General features: G+C 39.0%; 1 protein-coding gene across 1 annotated transcript in view; it reads right to left on the minus strand.

Moving 5' to 3' along the window:
* Positions 1–22,658, minus strand: part of brinp2 (bone morphogenetic protein/retinoic acid inducible neural-specific 2) — a 120,142-nt gene that overhangs the window by 9,508 nt on the left and 87,976 nt on the right. The gene's annotated exons all lie outside the window — the stretch shown is intronic.

Raw genomic sequence — 22,658 nt, forward strand, 5'->3', positions numbered from 1 at the left:
TTAGGACTGCAAACACTTTTTTCCACAGTGAGGTAAAAAGTGAGTCTTAACACAAGTTCTGATGCACTACTCTCTAGTGAATCAAACCAGCAGGAGGTAGCTGATGATATAAGTGAATCATAAGAGGTTTGAGACTGAGTCATCGGCCAAGCAAATGTGGGTGGTGGAGACGTGCCGTCAGCAACTATACAGATAACAACCTGATATAACAGATCACAGAGAAAATACTGCCGGTGCTTCAAAAAGTGTAGCAACTGAGAAAGAATGTTCTCAAAAAAGTTAGCAATCGGGGGACGATGCCCTGGTTCATGTCTTTGTGTTGCGGCTTCTTGCTTGAAACACGGACGACACACTGTCAAAGTCGCTTTCTTTGGTGGAAGTGCAATAACAGTAGCCAAAGGACACAGGCACCTGTGCTATTTGTAAAAACCTCTGCCTGAAAATGTTGAACAAGCAAAAATGGCAACACGTCAGAGACATTATCAAATTCCGATTATCCTAATGACTATTTTAACACCCACAGCTGGTTAAGCTGACACTAGCACTCTTTCAAACACTATTAAAATAAAGCTGTTTCCGCAGATGTGGTCTGTGAGAGAGGGGCTGGCTCCTGGGAATTTGTTTGGTTAGTTGACATGAGGCAGAGGTTCCACTGAAGCACCCTGCTGTCCCAGGCCATTACAATGTGCAACGTGGCAAAGCTTGCAGAGTCCCACAGATAAGGTTGAATTTGAGGGGTAATATTAGCGTTGACTCAGAAAATTGTTCAGGCTCAACAAGTGCTCCACTCCTCCATTCCTCACATGCTCTCTTTTTAACTCTCTTTCTCTCTCTCTCTCTCTTCTTTACAATAATGAACCTTTTCACTTTACTCTTACTAGCTTTATTGTGGCGGTAGAATGATTATACATGCATTGTCATTGTTCACAGACATACAGTACCACCAAGTTTGGACACATTTGGTGAGAGGTGCTGATTGAATGTATGTTTTCCTCTACCACTGAAATTACTGGGAAACTTACCACAATTCTTGATCTTCCACCTACTAATCCAATCAACACTCTGATTTTCTTTTCACTTTATTTCTTCAGCAAACAAGAAGTCCCACTGCAATTTCAACAGTAAGACACTGATTGTTGTTGATGGTGCTTGATTGTTTACTGTTGTGTAGTGCTTTTGTTCTTATTCCCATATTCTTTATGTTGGTTGCCTGCCAAAAGAAGCCTGAAGCGCATTTTAAATCAGGAGCGAGACTGCACAAAGGCAAGTGTGTTAATTCAAACAGAAGACATCTCACAAGTTTAGGGTATGTGTCAGTCCACATTTATGTGTTTTTGTGTTTTGGATAAATCAGTAAAAGTGCAAATGGCTTTATTGACAGTCAAATTTGTATGAGTATGTGATACCACTTGTAACTGATCAAATAAAATTTATCTTCAGCAGTTTAGTATGAATGCATTTTGTAGGGTTCTAGGTAGAAACTACTAGCATATGCCACTTGTGGAAAGCATCTTTAAGTAGAACTAAAACATAACATTAATTATTAAATATTACACGACTGCTGTGCATGCTTGCATGGCAGCTATAAAAGGCTGCATTTATTAACACTGACAAGTATTGCAAGTAGGGTGATGCAAAGAAATGGAACAGTTACCACTTCTAGTCTAAAATGAACTTTTTATCCCCTTTAATGAATGGTTTTCTACCCCTTGGAAGGGCCCATCAACCAATGCTGAAAGAGCAGAACAGATAACCAATACACACAATGGACCACATTGACCATTTTTTTTCTTAAATTTGCTCTTGAGGAAGATCCTAAGAAAAAGTCTACATCAGATTAATGATGTGATTGGTCACTGCATATATGTACATGTGTCACTTCATAGCTTTGCCTTCACTAATACTGTAAATTGGAGATAACTCAGTGTACTTTTGACTGGTACTCTATGAATTTCTTCTATGACTCTGCATGTATGTGTAGGATGGCATTCGTGATCATCGAGAACAACAACACTGCCATTAATGGAAAACATTGCTCTCATGTAGCAACAAAAGCTATTTGACTGCTAATAGTGCCCCTTCTGGAAAATGTTCAGCCTGCTAATTGTGAGAGAGTGAGGGAGAAAGTGAGGCATCGAGGGAATGAGTGAATAAGGAAGAGATTGAGGGAAGGAGAGAGGGATTGAGAAAAGGAAGGAGGGAGATGCTTTACATTTAAAAAGTGATATCAACCTGCTCTTCACTAACCCACTGCCTCCTGTCCAAGGTTAGATAATAATGGAAGAATTAATATTGCTTTGCAACCATAAATCTAAAGGGCCAGATCAAGGCACTGTATGGAAATGGTAGCCTAATAGAGCAGCGCTGACCATTTTCTGTCACTTAACTCAGAAAGCACTGACCAGGCTGTCACTGAAGCTCAGCCACAGAAGCACACCTGCTATTACTAGGTTTGATCAGTTTCTCTTGTTCTCTTCTTGAGTTTCAGTGGCTACTGTTTCTTTTTTCCTTTTGCTGCCCTGGTTTCTAGATCTCTACTGTCTCTGTTCTCTTCTTCTCACTGACTTGTCCTATCTTTCTTACCCCCTTCTCGTCTCCCTTTATCTCCTCCTTTCCCTGTTGGCAAAGGAACCTCATTAGTATTCGCAGTGCATGGAGGGAATTTGGACTGTCTATTCTCCTCTTTTCCTGCCATTTATGACTTCATGTTCAAATTTATGGACGATTGAGCCCTTTGGAAATGTGTCAGATGGAAGGATGGAGGTTATTTGCCATCATAGACGCTGAACATTCTCGTCCATTGAGGTGATTAGTGTTTCAAATTACCGTAAACGGGGGGAGACAGGAAAGCGGCAGTGGCCTAAGCATGTTCAATTAGCTGGGCCTTGTATTGCCAGGCTCTAAATGAACGACTGAAGGACATCTGTACACAGTCTCTGGAGTTTCAGCAATAAGACCCTCAACACAAAAATCTTCTCTTCCTCCCTCAAGACTCATATGAGGCTGTTCCTTACACAACCCTAGCGCACACCTGCATCCTGATATCTTAGGCTGGCATTTAAACTAGCCCTGGAGAAGAACATTCTGGACCTCTCGGCCATCGTCTTGAAGGGTCAGTACAGAATTATGTTTCTTTAATGAGGAGGGCAGTGGCCAGCACACGACAGCTTAACATAGCAATTAACCCCAGCCTCCTGCAGACTTGTGCAGGGGTACAAAAAAAATAGGCAGAGCGGCATTTAACATTTATACAAAATGCGTTCCTGATGCATTATACTAGAAAATATAAAAACAGCTTTTTGAACCCAAAGCCACAGACACCCTGAACAAGGTATACAAAGAAACTTATTTAATCTTAGAAAACAGCTCTTCAACTACCATACAATTTGACCAGAACAGAATATCCTGGATGTTCTAAAAGCCAAAACATGATCATTATGAGACAAATATCAGTGATCAACAAAACAGAGACAGAGTAAAACATCAGAACCTCATAAATGCCAAGAAATGCTCAGTCATACACAATACATGTAATTTTTGAATTTTTTAAAAATATCTACCTTGTACTTGCACTCACCTAAAAAGTGTATAGGTATAGACTGTAGCCCATGTATTTGCAAAAACTGACAGTGATACTCCACCTTTTTACCGCTGGCCAGTTTCTGATCACAGTCACCACTGTTGACTAGATATTACTTGGTTAGCTGACCATTCTCAACACGACACTAAGCCATGAAAGTCAGAAACTAGAAACCAGTGATGAAGGACTAGAGGATGTCTAACAAACTACAAAAGATGGGCTACAATCTCTGATTGTACAGCAGCACGATGATGTGACAAGGTAGGAGTTTATTATAAAGTGGCAGGTCCGTGTGTTTATTTACTGAAGCATAAACCTTTCTCCTCAATGACCAGACTGATTTTCTGCCTAAACCAGGCTTGCCAAAAAAAAAAGACTTGATTTATTTGGATAATTATCTTGAGGACATCAGTGAGATGTATGCCAACTATTCAAAAGCAGAAGCACAGAACGGCTTAAATGTCTCATATCAAGCTGCAAGCCGAAAAAACATATCAGACGTTCCACTTTAAATTACCTATTATAATGCGGCCTTATGCTTTTTCATCTGATGCAAATAGGATTCTCAAACTCATTACACCTGTAATGAACTGCTTTGCATCTAAATAGAGGTAAAAGGTAATTATCGTCTCCAACTGCAACTCTGTTCAATTTAACTTGAAAAAGTAGAAGTAGACTAAGTTCTGCAAGGCTGAAGGTCTCCAGCCTGTCATCACTAAAGCAAGCTCTGCCAAATAATTGAATAAAAAATGAAAAATCGCTCAGTGTATCCAGATGTTAATCATAGTAGAAAGCGCAAACCAGATCAAGGGAATGAAAATAGAAGCTGTTGGCCTTCATCATGCTTTCTTTTTTTTTTCTTTCTTTTTTCAACGGAAAGCAGGGCACCTGTATAATTTATGTAAATAACCTAATTTTTCTCTTCATGGGAAGACTGGATGTATTATATCCTATGGACACCCTGCAGGACACTGGCCTCTATATGTCTTTTATGCCTCTACACCCAGTCTGAGTTTGGTGCTCCCAGAGTCGTTGGGCTCCCTGCGGAGAGGGCATTAATCACAGATTGGTTGGATGAAGGGAAGCTGTGAGGTGCAGAATTATGACCTGTCTGGAGAAGCTGACTGCTGACGGAGCTGCGATTAAGCCGTTTCCTGCTGCTGCACCAGGGCAAGTTGAAGGATCTTCTCTCTGCTAATCTGACGAGTGGATCAGTGGACAGGTCAAAGCGATCTGAGGCCAAGCATTTCCTGAACACTAATTTTTTGTTTGACATTTTCCTATATGGATCATTTTGAGTCATGTGGGTTATGAGAGATTTGTTGCCTGGAGTTTCACATGATGATCTTTGTCTATATAGGTGTATTTCATTGCTGTCATATCAAAACTCATAACTTCATTTTTTGGGGTTTTATCCATTTTTTTTTTTTTTTTAAATGACTTGGAAATGCTAGCTGGCAAGGACTAATTGACAAACATAAGTGAGCCAGAATTACTCTAAATCATATAAACTAAAAACACTCTAAAAATACTTAAGAACATTTTCTCCTTGTGCTGCAAAGTTAATATTTCAGAGATAAACAGTTTTCTTATGAAAGCTTTATTTTATATCTATTCCAGCATGTGCTGATGTGTGGACTACAGATGCCTAATAGAAGGCTTGCGTATCCCACCAAAATCCAATTATTTGTGTATGTTAGCTGAAGAGTCTGTGATAATTTGGAGACACGGACACTCGGATGAGGATGAACTGAAGCTTGGGTTTGTGTGTTCAGAGGAATTTGAGGCGTCAGCTTTTTTCTTTATGCACTGTCCTGTTCATAAGCATATCATGGCATCTGTAGTAGAGGAAGCATCACCATGGATCATGACCTGTGACTCATTTTGCTTTAGTATTGATTGGTAAAAAAACACATTTGCTCAGTGCAGCAGAAAAAAATGTTCTGCCATTGTGGGTGTATTCACGCACGTTAGATGCCTGAAAAACAAATATCTCTTTGTACGACAAAAGAAACAAAATGAAAAAGCAATCTTTTATGGACTGCAATCTATTGCAAGAATGTCATTATGAAAACAGCATCCTGTTGTAGGTGAGTGTTACTAGCCCAAGAGTTAGATCCACAATGAAATACAATGCCTCTTCCCATACCAGCATTTTTCTGTCACTGAAACTCCAAAACAACCCCTAAAATATACTTCTTTCTTCCACAACTATGACAGTAAACCCCAAACCATAACTATAGTTCCTGTTCATGCTGTCAGGGGGTGCAATGCAATCAGATTGCTCCTTATTGCACTCTGGTGGGTCCTTTCAACAAGGCTAAGCGTTTTTGTGAGAAACTACATAACAGAGATCAATCCCAACTAAAACAAAGAGACAGGCCTGTCAGAATGAGGGTGTCCTTAACTATAAACCTCTACAACTCAGCTACAAGCCACTGTAACTTTAAACTGCTGGCTGATTTCACTGTATTCAGGAATTATGGTGAATTGTTACCTTAGTTGCAGGTAATTATCACCTTATGACTATAGACACTGCAATTAGCTAAAAATTAAAAAATTACATAAAAAATAACGAGTTTACTTAAGATTTACTCACGCCAGCACATTTTTATTAATTGTTATGATAAAGCTGTCTTTGTCCATTAAAGGTTATTAATTAGAGGTGTACCTTTTATATTTTTAATGCATTCAGCATCACTTTCTGTCTTAGATATCCATGCAACTGGTGAAATCATGTACATTGAACTTGTTTAAGATACTACATTACCAGCCATTGGGGTGATAAATGTTTTCTTAATGGTCCATTATGGGTAACATTTCTGGCAGCCAGGCTACAGGTTTTAAGTGTACTGGGAGCTGGTTTGAACTTAAATGGGGCAGCTGGATGAATGAGGCTCCCATTACCCTAAAATAGGCTATAGGTGGGTGGCTTGCAGGACATGCACAACCATGAGTCAAGACCAAACGGACCGGGCTGTCACACAAGTCATTGTTTGCACCATTAAAGAGAAAGATGATATGAATTCCTGCAAAAGGGAAAAAGAGGGCTCATACTGTTTTATGCAAACAAATGTTTACGTATGGAAAGGCGGAATAGTGTTTCTCTGTGGTAGGGAACCTGTAGTTAGTCGGGCGTATGACATGATATGCCTGTAAATCATTGAGCAGCTTGGAGAGTATATGTCTACATCAGTGCATTTTGATTGATGTGATGCCCTTCTTCAATCATTCATGCCTGGACTTCTTTTGCGCTGTAGCTGCCTCTACCAACTTGAACCGTTCAAGGGAGTGTTCAGACTGATGCGACACAACAGCGTGCCAATGTTTATGCTACAGTGCGTTACAGAGAACAACCTCAGACCGGTCTGACAGTCCGGACCCGACTTCCAAACATAAGTGATTTTAGATTTTAACTCTTAACCATTTCTCCCACACATTTTATAACTTTAGTACTGACATTCCTCTGGATTCTGTATAGCAGTGATTCCTGAACAAGCTTCCACATTTAAAGTGACCCTGAAGCTCATAGAAATAATTCTTCTGGCCCCTAATGTAGGGACATTTTTGGCAGTCTATCTTACAACCTGTTTAGGTTTAGTTTGTGTCAGATTGACCAGGTCATGCACAAAGATCATGATTTAGTAGACATTTTAACAAACAATGACAAACAAAAAATATGCAGCAGATTTATCAGACAGACTACCAGTCGAGATGCCAGCTTCATATCCCCTGCCATATACTGAGTGAAATATCATCTAGTAAATAATCCACTTAAGTTAATTAGATATCAGTAACTGCCTCTTGTTTTCCTAGCCCAAGGAAGAGCTTTTGGCTATTATTTCTTCTGCTTCTGCTTGTAGGGTTCTGGTAGTTTAAAAGCCTTGGGGCAAGGCTAGTTGTGTTGATGACTTCAATCTCTTGTGGCTGAGGCATGAACATATGACACAGTGGCTATACAGTATCGGTAAAGGCCTAGACAGCCTAAGCCTTGGCTTGGAGATCACTCCACTCCTCTAATTAGACTTCTGACAGCAGGCGGTGGCATCAGATGTTGGAAGCGAGTTGGTTTGGTGACCTCGATGAGAGAGTTTCCAACAGTCCTCTGACAGCTCCACAGAGCAGTTTAGTTTCAGCCTGTCTGCTGGGCTCTTTTGAAAGGAGAAAACTCTTTGCTTGCTTTAGCGTCTACTGCTAATTGCTCTCAAGTGATAACGGAAAGCACAAAAGACTGTTGATGGTAAGAGCAGCAAAGCTTTCTTGTTGTAGTCATAAGCTAAATATGCTCTTGGTTAGGATGTGTTAGTGGATACTGAAATCTTACCTATTGTTTGTTTGATCTTTGCTAGATACGGAAGTGCTTTGTCAAGATTTCACAAGAAGGAGAAAGAACGCAGATGGCTTGTTTGAATGGAACAGGTGGGAGGACTATATTGTTTTCTCTTCTTGCAGATCACCAAATGTTTAAGGGAATAAGCAACAGAATATGATCAAGGTAACTGAATTTGATCAAAGATATTTTTTACACAACAAAACAAACAGTGTTTTTGCATGCATTGTTCTCAAAAATGTTAGACATTCAAGGTTTTTTTGACAGACATGCTGCGGATTAATTAAAATACAAAGCAAGTGAAAGTAAGAATAATTTTTTACAAAAGAGATCCAGTCTGACTTCAGTGACATAGTGCATACTTTCAGAACCAACAAATCATTATCTGGGTATGTTATAATATTCCCCTTTTTAAATAATATTTCAATAAGACTGTAGAAACTGGGAGCATGGTGTAATTCTCAAATCTCTGAACCTATCTCCATTAAAATAGCTAACCATTAGCACGTGCTCATATTTGCATTTCCCTTTGAAGTTCAAGTTTGGCAGGGTGCATTAGCATTCTAGCTTTTATCTGCAGCTCTTCCATTTAAAAAAGTCAGTAATGACACACAACTGGCCTGTCAAAGTCCCTCTAGACACAACGACACATCTACAAAAATGATCCTACAGAGCATTCCTGAGCTCCAGTTCTCAACTTATCAGCTCTTTATGCTCCTTTGCAAGACCTAAACAAAATAACTTTGATTTCTTTGTTCCCTCATACTCATATAAATGTGAATTCCTATTGTTATTTATTGAACTCATCCAAATATATAATTCAGTAGTCCAAAGTAACAGGAGGATCTCTCCTGCACAGCATATTACACATAATTTCAGTAGCAATTATGTGTAACATCTCACTTTTGGAAAGTCAGATATTACATACATCTCTCCATAGCAAACCATAAATCTTAGCTCTCACAGCAGGATATGAGGAGAAATTTCAGAGCTTCTCACTGAAAAAGTCTCAGCAGCCCCAGGCGACAGAAATCATCGCTGTCTGTGGGGCTTTTTTTATACAGTAATTTTTTTCAATTGAAATGCCACATGTTGATGCGTGGGCCTGAGAAGACCAAGGGGAAGTCTTGTATAACCCACTGAGATCCAGTGGAGCTGTTGATAACTGCCAAAAGTTTTGATTGCAATTCCATGTTACAAATGGCAAGACAGAAAATAGACACTGAAAAATGTTTGCACTGGCGAGTTTGTGTTGTACTCTGTTGAACGCAGAAGATTTTGCTGCTCTTCATGCTTTGCTGAGGTTATTGCAGGTCATCCTCTAATTCATACTTAGTATTTGATTAGATTACCTAATTGGTGGTGGTTGCTGGACAGTTGATGTTTGATAAAATTTCCGGTAATTCTGGTAAGAGGGTAAGCGTCTATCTAATCTCAGCAAGTGGATTTTTCAAGGTGACACTATAGTCCCAGTGATGTGTCTTGCAAGGTTTGGATTTCAGAACTGTATTGTGAGATGCACAGTGATGGCACTGAACTTTCACTTGGTATATCTGGAGCTTAGATATTTAGCCTTTCCAAAATCACTGTAGAGAAAGGTGAATGTAAGTATATAAGTGTATGTGCGATCTATGATCCAACCTACATGTCTCCTGACCTGCCTGCCTTTATTTCACATGGACAGAACCCACATATAGGAGAGACCTCCTCTCACAATAACGTCTAGCCACTATTTATTTTCTCCCTGACCAAATTTATTGTATTTGCTGGGTTCGGAGTGACTCATGACCTCATCGTGTCTGCTGGCTCGGCTGCAATGACACTTGTTGGGGTCGATAGAGCAATATTTGACCCCCCCCCCCCCCCCCCCACCTCAATCACAGTCTTATTGGGTTCATAGATATTGCCTGAGACACCCATAGCGCTGGACCCAGTTATGAAATCTATACGCTGACCCACAAACAGATGCCTCCCGCATCAGCGGATATTCGGATATGGCCGAGTCTGAAAGAAAGAACTGATTTTCCCAGCATTATTTGCTCAGTCTTTGTCCACTATTGGTTGAGCACTCTACAATTGATGGGGTTATATTTTAAACCTCACTGCAGGGCCTAGGGTGATAAATGGTTCCTATTGATTGAGCATCTCAGGCGAGAGCCTCCACCGACTTTTCAGCAATTAGGGCAATTAAGCAAGGCATAACTTACAGTATTGCTCACGCTTTACTGCATTGAATGGTGTTTTGACACAGACATACAGGATAATTTGTTAAATTATGACAGTAAAATAAAAGAACACTGCACTACAAAATCCTTTACATTGTGGGAAAATATCATAATCAATGGACCAAAAGAAATCTTCAAAATTGCTTGGAGTAAAATCTCACATTAAATTGAAAGTAAAACAGTGTTGACCTCTCCTGTAAAGTTACCATTTTGGAGATACTTATTTTTCTTTAGACAGTAACAAAACATAGAATAATATTTCAAAGGTAATAGAAGAGATATATTTTCTTCTAAGTGCTACAGTAAATTAGGCTTGTGATATTCTCTGCAATATACTATTGTTCAATTTCGCTCCCTAACCATCACTGAATGATGACAGGCAGGACAAAAAGAGAGTTTCCCGCATGACCAGCGGTCCTGTATGCTGTGCCTTACACAGACAGACTGAGGATCCTCTGAATGTATATCCATGGCACTTTTCTCCAGCAAAGTGTTTCAGCACAGCAGGTTATGTGGTAACACCACATTACCTGCCATACTTGCTTGAATCAGAGAAAATAAACATGCATTCTTTCCAGAAACCTGTAAGCTGACTTTGTTTTTGCTGTTTGTTTTTTTTTTTGTAGTTTTGCTATATTTGTAATACACTGTGTGTTTCAGCCTAAAAATCACTTATATTAAAATGAATAAAATGGCTGAAAGTTTACAATGTGAAGAAGCATAAAGGCTACTGTAATGCTGCTGTTATTGTAGCTATGCTTTGTCTTTGTTGTTTTTAATAACTGATGTAATCACAAAGGAAAAATCTTTTAAACTCCTGTTTGTGTTTTGTGAGGGAAGCCATTCCATGTGTGGGTGGTTGCTGCACCTCTTTATCAGCTTAATAAGCCTGACCATGAGTAAAAAAAAAAAAAAAACTGCTACAAAATGTGCCAAAGTCAGACAGCATATCAAGGCTGTGTCAGTACTAATGTTACACATTAAAAGAAAGAAATAAATTGCATTACATTGAAACTACAGTAAATGCTACAAACACTACAGTTCAGCAGAACAGCTCCAGATGATCATGCAGGTAAGAGTGATTTTTCAAACTGCTATTTTCACAACTTTATATACAATGCACCTGCAAGGAGGAGCTAATCCCCCAGCAGACTGCCACCTCAGTATGGAACTTTCTAGAAATAGAAAGCTTAGCAGAAAGGAAGGGCTGTGTTAATGTGACAAGAACGCTGGTGAAAGCAATGATCTTGTCATTCTGAAAGCCAAGGGGGCACTGTAACACTCTGAAAGCCCCCTTTAACAGGAAAGCATCATAATGTATTGTATTGAGGTCTGCCTAAGAGATTGAGATGCAAGGTTTCTTCATTTTCATTTTTTGGCTTATTTTCACATCCGCCCTTCATGTCTTTGTTAGCAAGTATATTCATAGCAGTGGCACAATCTTTTTCTCACCTTAAACCATAACTGTGCGAACACTAGAGAGGGGCTGGTTTCCCAGAACCATTTTTATTCCAACAAATCTTTTAATCTTTTTTATCTTTTAATAGTATTTTGTACATCAGAAGCATGTGCCTTATAGGCCTGTTTATAGACTGTAATCCATCTGTTGCCATGTAGAGTTGGTTTTAGCCACAGTTTCTGATCACAGTGTTGTGGTTTTTAAATGCTCTAAACCTAGCAATGACAGTGACATGTCAAAAAACCCAGTAACACCACTATAGCTGATACACTCATACCAGCACTACACACACTACCATGCCACTACCATATCAGTGTCACTGGAGTGCTGAGAATGATCCACCACCCAAATAATACCAAAAGTGTCCTTTGTTCAGAAACTTACAAAATGATTAAGGAATTGGAGGGTAACAAATTCTGGATGGTGGTTATTCTACACAAGTGAACCAACAGATGTTGACCTCATGTGTGTTAAGTGAGTGGACATACAAACTGCATTCTAAATACAAAAAGTGTTCTTAATAAAGTGGATTATGAGAGCACACCAACTTTAAAGTGTTAAGTACAGTATAAGTAATATAGTATTTTTGGAAAATGAATGTTATTGGCACTCACATAGTAGGTCATGTGTTGCTGTTGAATTGCATGCACAGTTGTCAGCAAGATTAAATTAAATTATACTGTGTATGTGCAGTGAATTTACTGCAAATATACATTTAAGGGGATTTGGTTTGGGTGGTATAGTGTGATGTGTAGCAGATACAGTAGTGTCTGCACGCTAAGCATGCAAGCTAAGCCTATGATTGCTTGCTTTGTGGCTTTTGCATTCAGCCCACAAAATAATTTTAGCACTTTCCTTTTAAACTGTCACGATTGATCATGTTTACAACCATAAATCCAGCCTTAAAAGTGCAAGTGTTCTTGGAGCATAGAGATTGTGGTATTCACCTCGCACCCCCCACCCCCAAGCCCCCCACCCCTGCAAAATCCCTCGATACACAGCAAATTGCTTTATTGTCACAAGCATTCCATTATGGTAATTAAAATCATGCCTTCAAGTAACAGAGAGTTGTTTGATACATGGTACCACCAACAAACAGTCCTGGCACAGCTTCCCTAAGCTAAGGCCTGCCAATGGAAATTGTCAGTGATGTTTTGCCCATTTATGGCTTCATTACTCAATAACGCTTGCAGCTCCAGTGCTTAGATATGGTTGCCTTCCCTCTTTGAATGTGACAGATTGGTACAAAGGCAAAATATTTTTTCCCTCCAGAAATTGATTTCTTTAGTTCCATAACTGGCACCTATATACTAATCTTGGAGTTATTTTTCTCATATATAGCAATCATTCCTCATTCACCACACCTTGTCTCAAATCTTCTATCTCAGAAGCCAATAGTCCCACTGACTTCACAAAATAAGTGAGTCTACATTATAGAAAAAAGGAACTGATGCAGCCATTTAACAAAATAACTGTGCAGACACTGCCTAGTGATTTGGATGAAGTAATAATAGCCCAGGATTTAGAAAATGCTATTGTCATAAAAGGCATTGTTTAAAGGGTTGCAATATTAGGTTTTGGCATGTTTTTACCAACTTCATCGATTCATTTATTGTCTGAAGCAAAAGCAGGTTAGTCTTGCACCGAGATTACTAGCTTTAGTGATGTAGTGATGTTGTCGGAAGCCCTAAGTACAATGTTTGGGAACCAGTAGTTTTTCTTTTCAGTGTGACTGAAAACATTGTACTGTTGTACAGGCATGTAAGGTGCTAAATGGCTCTGACAATAACAGAACATTATAATAAGTTGTAACACTTGTAGTATTTGTAATAAACATATGATGTGTATTAACACAACAACATTATTGCATGATATAATTACATCTTTACATCATGTATCGGTTCTATACCAACACTAAGAGTTTTTCATAGAACAGTCATATTATGTGGTGGGTATTTAAACTTTAAAAGGTTCTTCTCACTCAAACATCTCATTTACAAAAATTAGTTTTTTAATGAAGCCCAGTTAACCAAATGTATCTTATTTTGGATATATTTTGGCAAAATGAATTCACTGCAAATACCAGTGAAGGTAGATGAGAAAGAGCACAATCAGCAACAAGGTGGATGGATGAACTGCCCATTCAGATATCTGAAGACCCAGAAGAGAGAATATTCTTGAGTAACACTAATAATAATAATGACAAATCTTAAAGGGTTTTTAAGAGATGCTTTTTTTGGCATCATACAAACACTTTCTGTTTGTTTTAACATCAGTAATTGACAAGAAAAATAACTTTCATCAAATTCAAATGAAAATACAACCCCAATTCCATTGAAGTTGGGACGTTGAGTAAAACATAAATAAAAACAGAAGACAATGATTTGCAAATCCTTTTCAACCTATATTCAATTGAATACACTACAAATACAAGATATTTAATGTTCAAACGGATAAACTTTATTGTTTCTTGCAAATATTCACTCATTTTGAATTTGATGCCTGCAACATGTTCCAAAGAAGTTGGGACAGGGGCATGTTTACCACTGTGTTACATCACCTTTCCTTTTAACAACACTCAATAAGCGTTTGGGAACTGAGGACACTAATTGTTGAAGCTTTGTAGGTGGAATTCTTTCCCATTCTTACTTGATGTACAACTTCAGTTGATCAACAGTCCGGGGTCTCCGTTGTCGTATTTTGCGCTTTATAATGCACCACACATTTTCAATTTCAACTGTAGGCCAGTCTAGTACCCGCACTCTTTTACTTCGAAGCCACGCCGTTGTAACATGTGCAGAATGTGGCTTGGCATTGTCTTGCTGAAATAAGCAGGACATCCCTGAAAAAGACGTTACTTGGATGGCAGCATATGTTTCTCTAAAACCTGGATGTACCTTTCAGCATTAATGGTGCCTTCACAGATGTGCAAGTTACCCATGCCATGGGCACTAACACACACCCCCATCAAAGATGCTGGCTTTTGAACTTTGCGCTGATAACTATCTGGATAGTCCTTCTCCTTTTTGTCCCGGAGGACACAACGTCCATGATTTCCAAAAACAATTTGAAATGTGGACATCTCAGATGAGCTCGGGCCCAGAGAAGCCGGCGGCGTTTCTGGGTGTTGTTGATTATATGGCTTTCGCTTTGCATGGCAGAATTTTAACTTGCACTTGTAGGTGGAGTGATGAACTGTGTTTACCTGCAATGGTTTTTTGAAGTGTTCCTGAGCCCATGTGGTAATATCCATTACAGAATGATGTCAGTTTTTAATGCAGTGCCGCCTGAGGGATCGAAGGTCACGGGCATTCAATGTTGGTTTTCTGCCTTGCCGCTTACCTGATCACCTGAGGAATGTTCCAAACAGGCGTTTTTTGAGCATTCCTCAACTTTCCCAGTCTTTTGTTGCCCCTGTCCCAACTTCTTTGGAACGTGTTGCAGGCATCAAATTCAAAATGAGTGAATATTTGCAAAAAACAATAAAGTTTAACTGTTTGAACATTAAATATCTTGTCTTTGTAGTGTATTCAATTGAATATAGGTTGAAAAGGATTAGCAAATCATCGTATTCTGTTTTTATTTATGTTTTACACAACGTCCCAACTTCATTGGAATTGGGTTTGTAATAAAGCCCAGGAAATGCATAAGTCAAAAACAGTGCTTCTCCCATTAAGCTGCGCTGTACCATATTCTCTTGCAGGCAGGTTCAACTCTACCTTGCTTCACATTATTCCCATTCTGCAAGTCATTATGACATCCATTATCTATGATGTTGCAAATGGCAAAAAATAATAGCCTTTCTGAAGGGTACACTATAATACACCTCAATTAAGCTCTGTCAGAAACCTAAGCTTATCTCACTAGTTTTTATTAGCCTCAGACTGAAGATGCATTGGCTTTATGTTACTGGTATGATGTGCAGTGTGGTGTGTAATAGCTAGCTGTCCTCTAGTCATCTGTCCAGCTTTCACACAATCCTGGAATACTTTGGGAATGGCAGTAGCAGCCAAAACAGGAGCTGCGGAGCCAGGGTAATTAGTGAACATGTGTCACCCTACGGCGTGTTTCGTGAACCACCTGGAAATTAATGATAACACTGAGAAAATTCACGCTTGGCACAGAGCCATTTCTTTGCCACCTCCTGTCTGAGGTTGTGGTAGCCTTCAATTGCGTGTAACACACTCACTGCTTTTAAAGTGTGAGCCCAGACCGTGTTAAGATGAGCTAGTATGGAAGGGAGGTGACAGGAGCTGTTACTTAGCAGCTTAATAACACTCTCATAGCAAGACTGGATTCTACTGTTCTAATAAAATCAAAGACTCCCTGTCATGAAAATCACATACTCCATGCATAGTTCATTAGAAACAGTTCATTAAAGCTTGCTTACTTACTTACTAGTGGTTACAGATTTGATAAAATTAGCAAGTCGTCTTGAGAATTTCACTCACTCTTCAAGGTGTGTGGAGGTAAAGTCACTCCTGCTTGATGTAAATGTATAATCTAAGAGGAGTGCTGATTAGGGGATAATGAAGAATAATGTAGTCATGATAAAATTGTAATCTCAAGTAATGGATAGCAGTAAAACAATGATGAGAAAATACAATGGACACATGTCAAATATGAAGAAAATTATAAAAAGGTATTTCAGTCATTTGCCTCTGTCCTTGTCTGCACTGTTAAAACTTGTTAGTGATTTGGACAAAAATGTAATTTTCTTAATTTTCCCATTAACCCAAATGTAACAGTTGTAATCAGCTAAGACATGTTTCTTGCTTTAAGTTTAGCACAAGAACTACAAGGATAATGTGGCTAGTGAGTAATGTAAGCTTTTTAAACCAATTAGCATCATTCAAACTACATGCCTAAATCATCAAATACTTCACATCACGTCAAGTAAAAATAGATTAATCAAATTATGCTTATGTGGCTTCTGACAGAGTATGCAATACTATAAAACCTACATAAATTAACACTGTCATACAGTGTTGGAATCTGCATAAGAAAAACTTACTGAAGGTACTTGACATGGTTTGAGGTGAGTGTGTGATAGGCAATGCATTGTGCACAATGTAAATTATTGGTGTAACACAAACTTGTCTCAGATGATCAAATGCATTTGAGAAGGAGAAAGTTGTGTAGATTTTTGCCAAACTGTTGCTTTGAGACCTTGCTATGGTCTTGATACATATCAAATAATTCACTACACAATTAATCAATTAATGCTCCATCCCATTTTTGCACCAACCTTTCACAGCAAGACCAAGTGTTGAGTCAGTGCAAAGAAAATGGTAAAACAGGGTACAAAGAATTTGTTGTCCTGCAAGAAATGTTAGAACACTGTGCACGGCCACCAACTCAGATAGAGCTGTAAATGGCTGTCCTGAGTTTCTAACGTATGCCTGTTGAAGATTTCAGAGCACTATTCACTTAAGGTTAGATAGGTGAGCAAAGAAAATTCGTTTATTCAACTTCAGCTTAGCTTAATCTAAGCAGGGATTGTACAAAACTGCTCTTCTCTCAAACATGATAGCTGTCCTCCACAAATCCTACAAAACGCTCTAGTCACTCTAAAGAAAAGCAAAGACACGTGACCACTATGCTTGACTGGATGCATGGATTGTTGCAGTTGCATATATTTAACAACTGGCTAGGAATTACTAAACTATTAAAAAATAACTACTAAAATGTTACTCATCTTATTAATATGCCCAACACTCATTTGCAGGTGTCACTGATTATATGTAATAGCTCCTTTTTTCCACCTCCTACAGGGTTGGCAGGCACTGCAGGATTTGAAAACACCAATAATTTGTTAACACTTTTAGCATTACCAAAATGTCATGGTAATGTGTGAATAGCATTTTATTACTCAGAGCTTCATTTCGAAATAATTAAGTAAGAGGAACTAGACTAATACTCTACTTTAAGGGCTAAAATATAAGGGCCTTCTCTCTCTCTGTGTTTTTCTCTGTCTCTCTCTCTCTCTCTCTCTCTCTCTGCTGAATTGTCTTTCTGCCTGCAAAGCCTTTGATGGCTGTTTGGTTATTAGTTCATTCTGCTCTGTAGGGCTGTATAGTGTCCTCTTTGTTTTCTCTTGTTCCGAGTATTTGTTGCAATTACAGTGCCAGCACATCACATACAGCACATCTTGTACAGCACACACAGAAATTCACATCACATTTGTGAAAGGTTCCTCATATCTGTTATGCGTCCCATTTCCCCTGAACCAAAAGCCGAGATTTGACAGGGAGCAGCCTCCGCGAGCTGATCTGTGGGTCTCTGTTTTCCCCATGGGGTTAAGGGTTTTCGTCATGAGCACCTCACAAGCACAACACATTCATCCCCTCCAAATCCTTCAATTCCTGTGATTCCACATATAGCGAATTTTTCCCTCCAATTGTGACGCACCATCAAACACTTCACACACATCACTCTCTTGCCTCCCTGCCACAGGGCACATCTCCATGTGGCTGCATCAGAGGAACACCCACAAATGTGGTCTTCCATACCCATTGTTGAGGTTGGTCGAGCTTTAGATTTCATTGGCATGTATTTCTTTGTAATACTTTTTTTTGTCAAAATACCTAAATCTACAGTGCTACTAATTTCTAAATATTTCTTGCATGTATGTGAAAGATATCTTTATTATAGATCAGGCTTGTTTTTTTGTTGTTATTTTGTGTAACTAAGTTTTTTTGTAGGGATACACATTCCACAGGCTAAGCAGAAGTTCAGCCTAAGCTAAAAAGTTTATTTTACAAGATTTTTGTTTGTATTTGTCTTTTTCAATTCAGAGTAGCATGCCTTTATTGATATAAGTCAAGGCAACATTATGGCACTTTTTTCGAGTTCTTTTAGAGTAACCTCAGCCATGCTTCAGTAGCTAGTGTCAGAGACGACAGTGTTAATTTAGCTAACCAGCAATGTTAAAACTGAAGCTAGAGGACTTTTCCGAGCAACAGTAATTAAGAATGAGCATCTAGGCATATAGAATGTCTAAATTATATTTTATTGTGGTCTGTAAATATCACATGGATTTCTAGTATTAACCAAATCCACTTTTGGTGTGTAATTTAAAAGAAAATGCCAAAAGTATTGTTCAGGAATCAATGTCAAAGTCGAATTCAAAATTTAAAATAAAACCAAAAAGGGCCACAAAAGCCATAAAGATAAAATTCTCAAGTGAAGTAAAAACAAGGCAGCAAATGTTTCAGACTTAATTCAAGAACTCTGGTCACACTTCTGGACCCAGTCACAGAGGTGTGGCCTGTACTACCAATTGATGACTCATGAGGAACAATGAGAAAGCCAGAGAAAATTGTCCCTCACAATACATTTGATAGTCTTCACCCCTATAAGAGAAGGCACAGCTTTTGTACAAGCTGTTGTGCTTTGTTAAAGGGCTGTACTTGTTGCAACTCCATGCTGTACATAAGAGAGTTTTATCTAAAAGCTCATTGTAAGCCTCAGCTCTGGACTTACATCTGCACTCTCTTGCTTACAGCTGTAGACTGACCTGCTGCTTCCTGAACTACACATAAACACAGCTCATCAGCTAGGCCCACCTTCATAATAACAGTCTTATCAGAATAACCCAGAGAATAGCAACAAATAAATAAAAATTGTACACTGAAATTTGCATAACAACGCCATGTTCCCTGTAAAGGGTGTGTTAACTTATTTTCACTTTGAAAATCAACAAAACATGTAAACTGACTGGGGATATTATTTAAATTTACTGTACATGCAATGCATAGAGTAGCTCGGTTGCATGGTCTCCCTGTAGTGTTGCTCATCGGCAACCCATCTGTGACTGAACCACCTCCAAAATGTTCAGGATACAAAAAGGGTACCACACACTAAATATACAGGATACAAAAGCCCCAAAATGATTCTAAACACCCAATGAGGTGCAAATCTAATGTGAATATTTTAGCATTTACAGTTTTTTACATTTTCCTAATACCAACACATAGTGTAATTGAAATAGAACAACTTATGACAAGCTTGATTGAAGGAAAAACAAAAAAAAAAAAAAAACAACTGCACCAGTGGATGCTCAGTGCCTCCCAAACCACATGGCCAAAATCAATACACAAACACAAATGTTAATCACTGCAGTCTCCCATTATACAATCCAATCAAAATTCCTGAGTACAATGTGCTTTATATAGTATGATTCTGTGCCTTTCTCAATGAGTTGTATTGACTGTTCTAAGATGGCAGCACTGCTGACATGGCCGGCTGAACCAAATGAGGCATCTACATGTGTATCTATGGTGGAGAAGACAGGTGCTGGAATTTTTTCCCTTCCAAGTTACCTCTAGCAGTAGTTCTCTAACATGGGGATCAGGGTTGCATCTCTGTTTAGTTTTAATTGTCAGTTTATTAAATCTGACATATCTAAAAACTGTTATGTGTTGAAAAATGGCAGATTTGATTAAACATTATTAAAATTAAGTACATTCCAATCACAGTCCACAGCCACAACACACTAAAATCAGTTATGATAAAGTAGGGCCACATCTTGTGGTTCTGCAGATCAGCAATAGAGGATAGGGGAGTGAGGGGCTATGCAGTAGCACTTACTATGCAGAAAGGGGACCTCAGACTAAAAAAGTTTGAGAACTGCTGATCTATGGGGTGCCGGAATGCTGTTTCAAATCGTTTCATGTATGCATTCTTTCATAGAAAACAAGCATTAGCATGATGGCAGATATATAATAATTTTCAAAATTCCTACTTTGAGTAACCACAACTACATAGTCCAATAGTGTAGCATTTTAAGCTGGAAACTATTGCTTTTGAAAACTTTGTCCAACCTTGCAACACTTGGAATAAAACAACACATCAAAAAGCAGTGAATGGATGAATCAGTTTAACCTCTGCTTGCATAGTGTTTCAATAGTGAGGGGCATATAGATTTTAGCATGCACACGGGCAGGTCAAGACAGGTCCTATAGCAACATAGTTTTTGAAGCCCTGTCTGATTCCGATGGAATGCTAGGAGCAGGCAGGTTGTCCTTGTGAGCTGACCCCTAAAGCTTACCACAGGCCCAGTGGGGACCAGGCTGGCAGAGTGACCCCTGCTGAGGACAGTGCACTCTGTCAAAGTCCGGCAGTGGACTCCACGCATCAACCAACCAAGGTGCCCTGATGAAGCGCAGGACAACACCTGCTTTGTGTCTTTCCAGCCCACATTGACACACACAGACACACATACACATACGCATTCCAAAACAGATGCTGATTATTACACTCCTCAAACCTCCTTTGTCGTGATGGGCGTTGAAGTCGGCTGCACAGCTGGCATGGGATTAGGAAGTACCTGTTCCATGTGTTTGAACAGCGGTACTTGGATACTGTTGCACAAACAGCAAGGGAGAGGACGATGCAGGAGAGACATCTTGTCAGACGAACGTATCCTCACAGACCCAGCAATGACCTTCAAAAGTGGAATTTTGGATAAGCCACTATTTCCCTCGCTCTTGGCGAAAAAATAACTGTTTAAGGCCTTACGAAAGCTGCAGTTTTTCAGACTGCTCACAAGCTGACATTTATACACTGACTTCTCTTTAAGAAGCACAAGCACAGCATACCATTCACAAGGACTGCTGAAAGACCTTGTCCTTCACAGATACATTTATTTTGGGAATGATAAGCAGCTGTCATTAAACCTGACACGAAGCACGAAGAATGAGTACAGGTGGATATAGGGCAGGATGAATAAATGGAGTTTTTCAGCATGGTGGGAAGGAGAAAAAATTGTCATTCTCATCAACAACAGTATTAAACGTGTCACTTCGGGGCTGCCTGACACTTAGAGCTATAGATAGCTGAGCTCTCCCCTTCCGCTGACAAATGTGGAGACAACGGCAGTATGTCTCGTCCACGGTTGTCTCTACGTGCCTGGAGAACGGGATGGATCAGCTCCACATGTTCAATCTGTGAAGGGTTAGGCAGGCTTCAGCCAGTGTGAGATCACCCACTGCACACCTCTAAATAATGTTATCAAGGAGAGATGGGGTACTGTGTACACACACACACACACACACACACACACACACACACACAAAGCCTTAAGCACCTGAACAAATTGTTTAAAAGCAATTATCTGGCAGTAAGAGAATAACTGCTTGTAAAATCACAATTTAACATTACAATAATTGTGCTTTCAAAAAGTAGCTGATATATTATGAGCTGAAGAACAGGTTTAGTTTTAGATTTCTCCTTGATGTCCTTAGTGAAGTATTGATTAGACAAACCAGGTGCTAGATGATAGCTTCAAACAAAACTGGGCTTCCTCAACAAAGCATTTTTATTATATTTCTGAGCAAATAAACATACCTGCCCACATAAATGACTTTTTCACTAAAATTTTCTCAGATGCTTTTGCACAGTACTGTATATATTACTTTATCTGAAACACCTACAACTGTATTTGTACATTAGCCATACTATTAGCTCTTTATTCTCCTTTTAGCTTCTAATTAAATGGTTTTACTGCCAGTTTAAAACTTGATAGCACAAACAGCAGATCTGTTTAGTTAGACGGAATCACAATCAAACGTTGTTAGTGCTTTATTAGAGACAAGTGTCCTCAACATAAAGTTAGAACCGCACAGGAGCGGCTCAGCAACTACAACACTAACAAGATCAGCGTAAACTTTTCAGGAATTTTGCACAGCAGTTTTGCAGAGCCCTTAAACATTCAATCAATTTTGTGACCACTGACCACTCATCAGAAACTGACTGTTGATGAAGGGCTAAAGGATGGCTAACACAGTAGAGTATCAGCAGAAAGGTTATCTCTATGTATTACTATGTACCATCAAAGTGAAGGTTCCAAGCAAGTTTTTCTAATAAAGGCACTTGAAATATTTCTCTCAACAGTCCATCATGTGAATCATTTTATGAAAATGTCAAAACATTGTAAGTAAATGTCTATGTATTTGCCAAAGCAGGTCTGTACAGTAAAGTTGATCACTATCAATGCCGAAACTAACATATAATATAAATGTGCCAAATACATTAAAAAAAACAAAATCGCAGGTTTTCAAT

Source organism: Pygocentrus nattereri, chromosome 2 (assembly GCF_015220715.1).
Source record: "Pygocentrus nattereri isolate fPygNat1 chromosome 2, fPygNat1.pri, whole genome shotgun sequence".
Classification (NCBI taxonomy): Eukaryota; Metazoa; Chordata; class Actinopteri; order Characiformes; family Serrasalmidae; genus Pygocentrus; species Pygocentrus nattereri.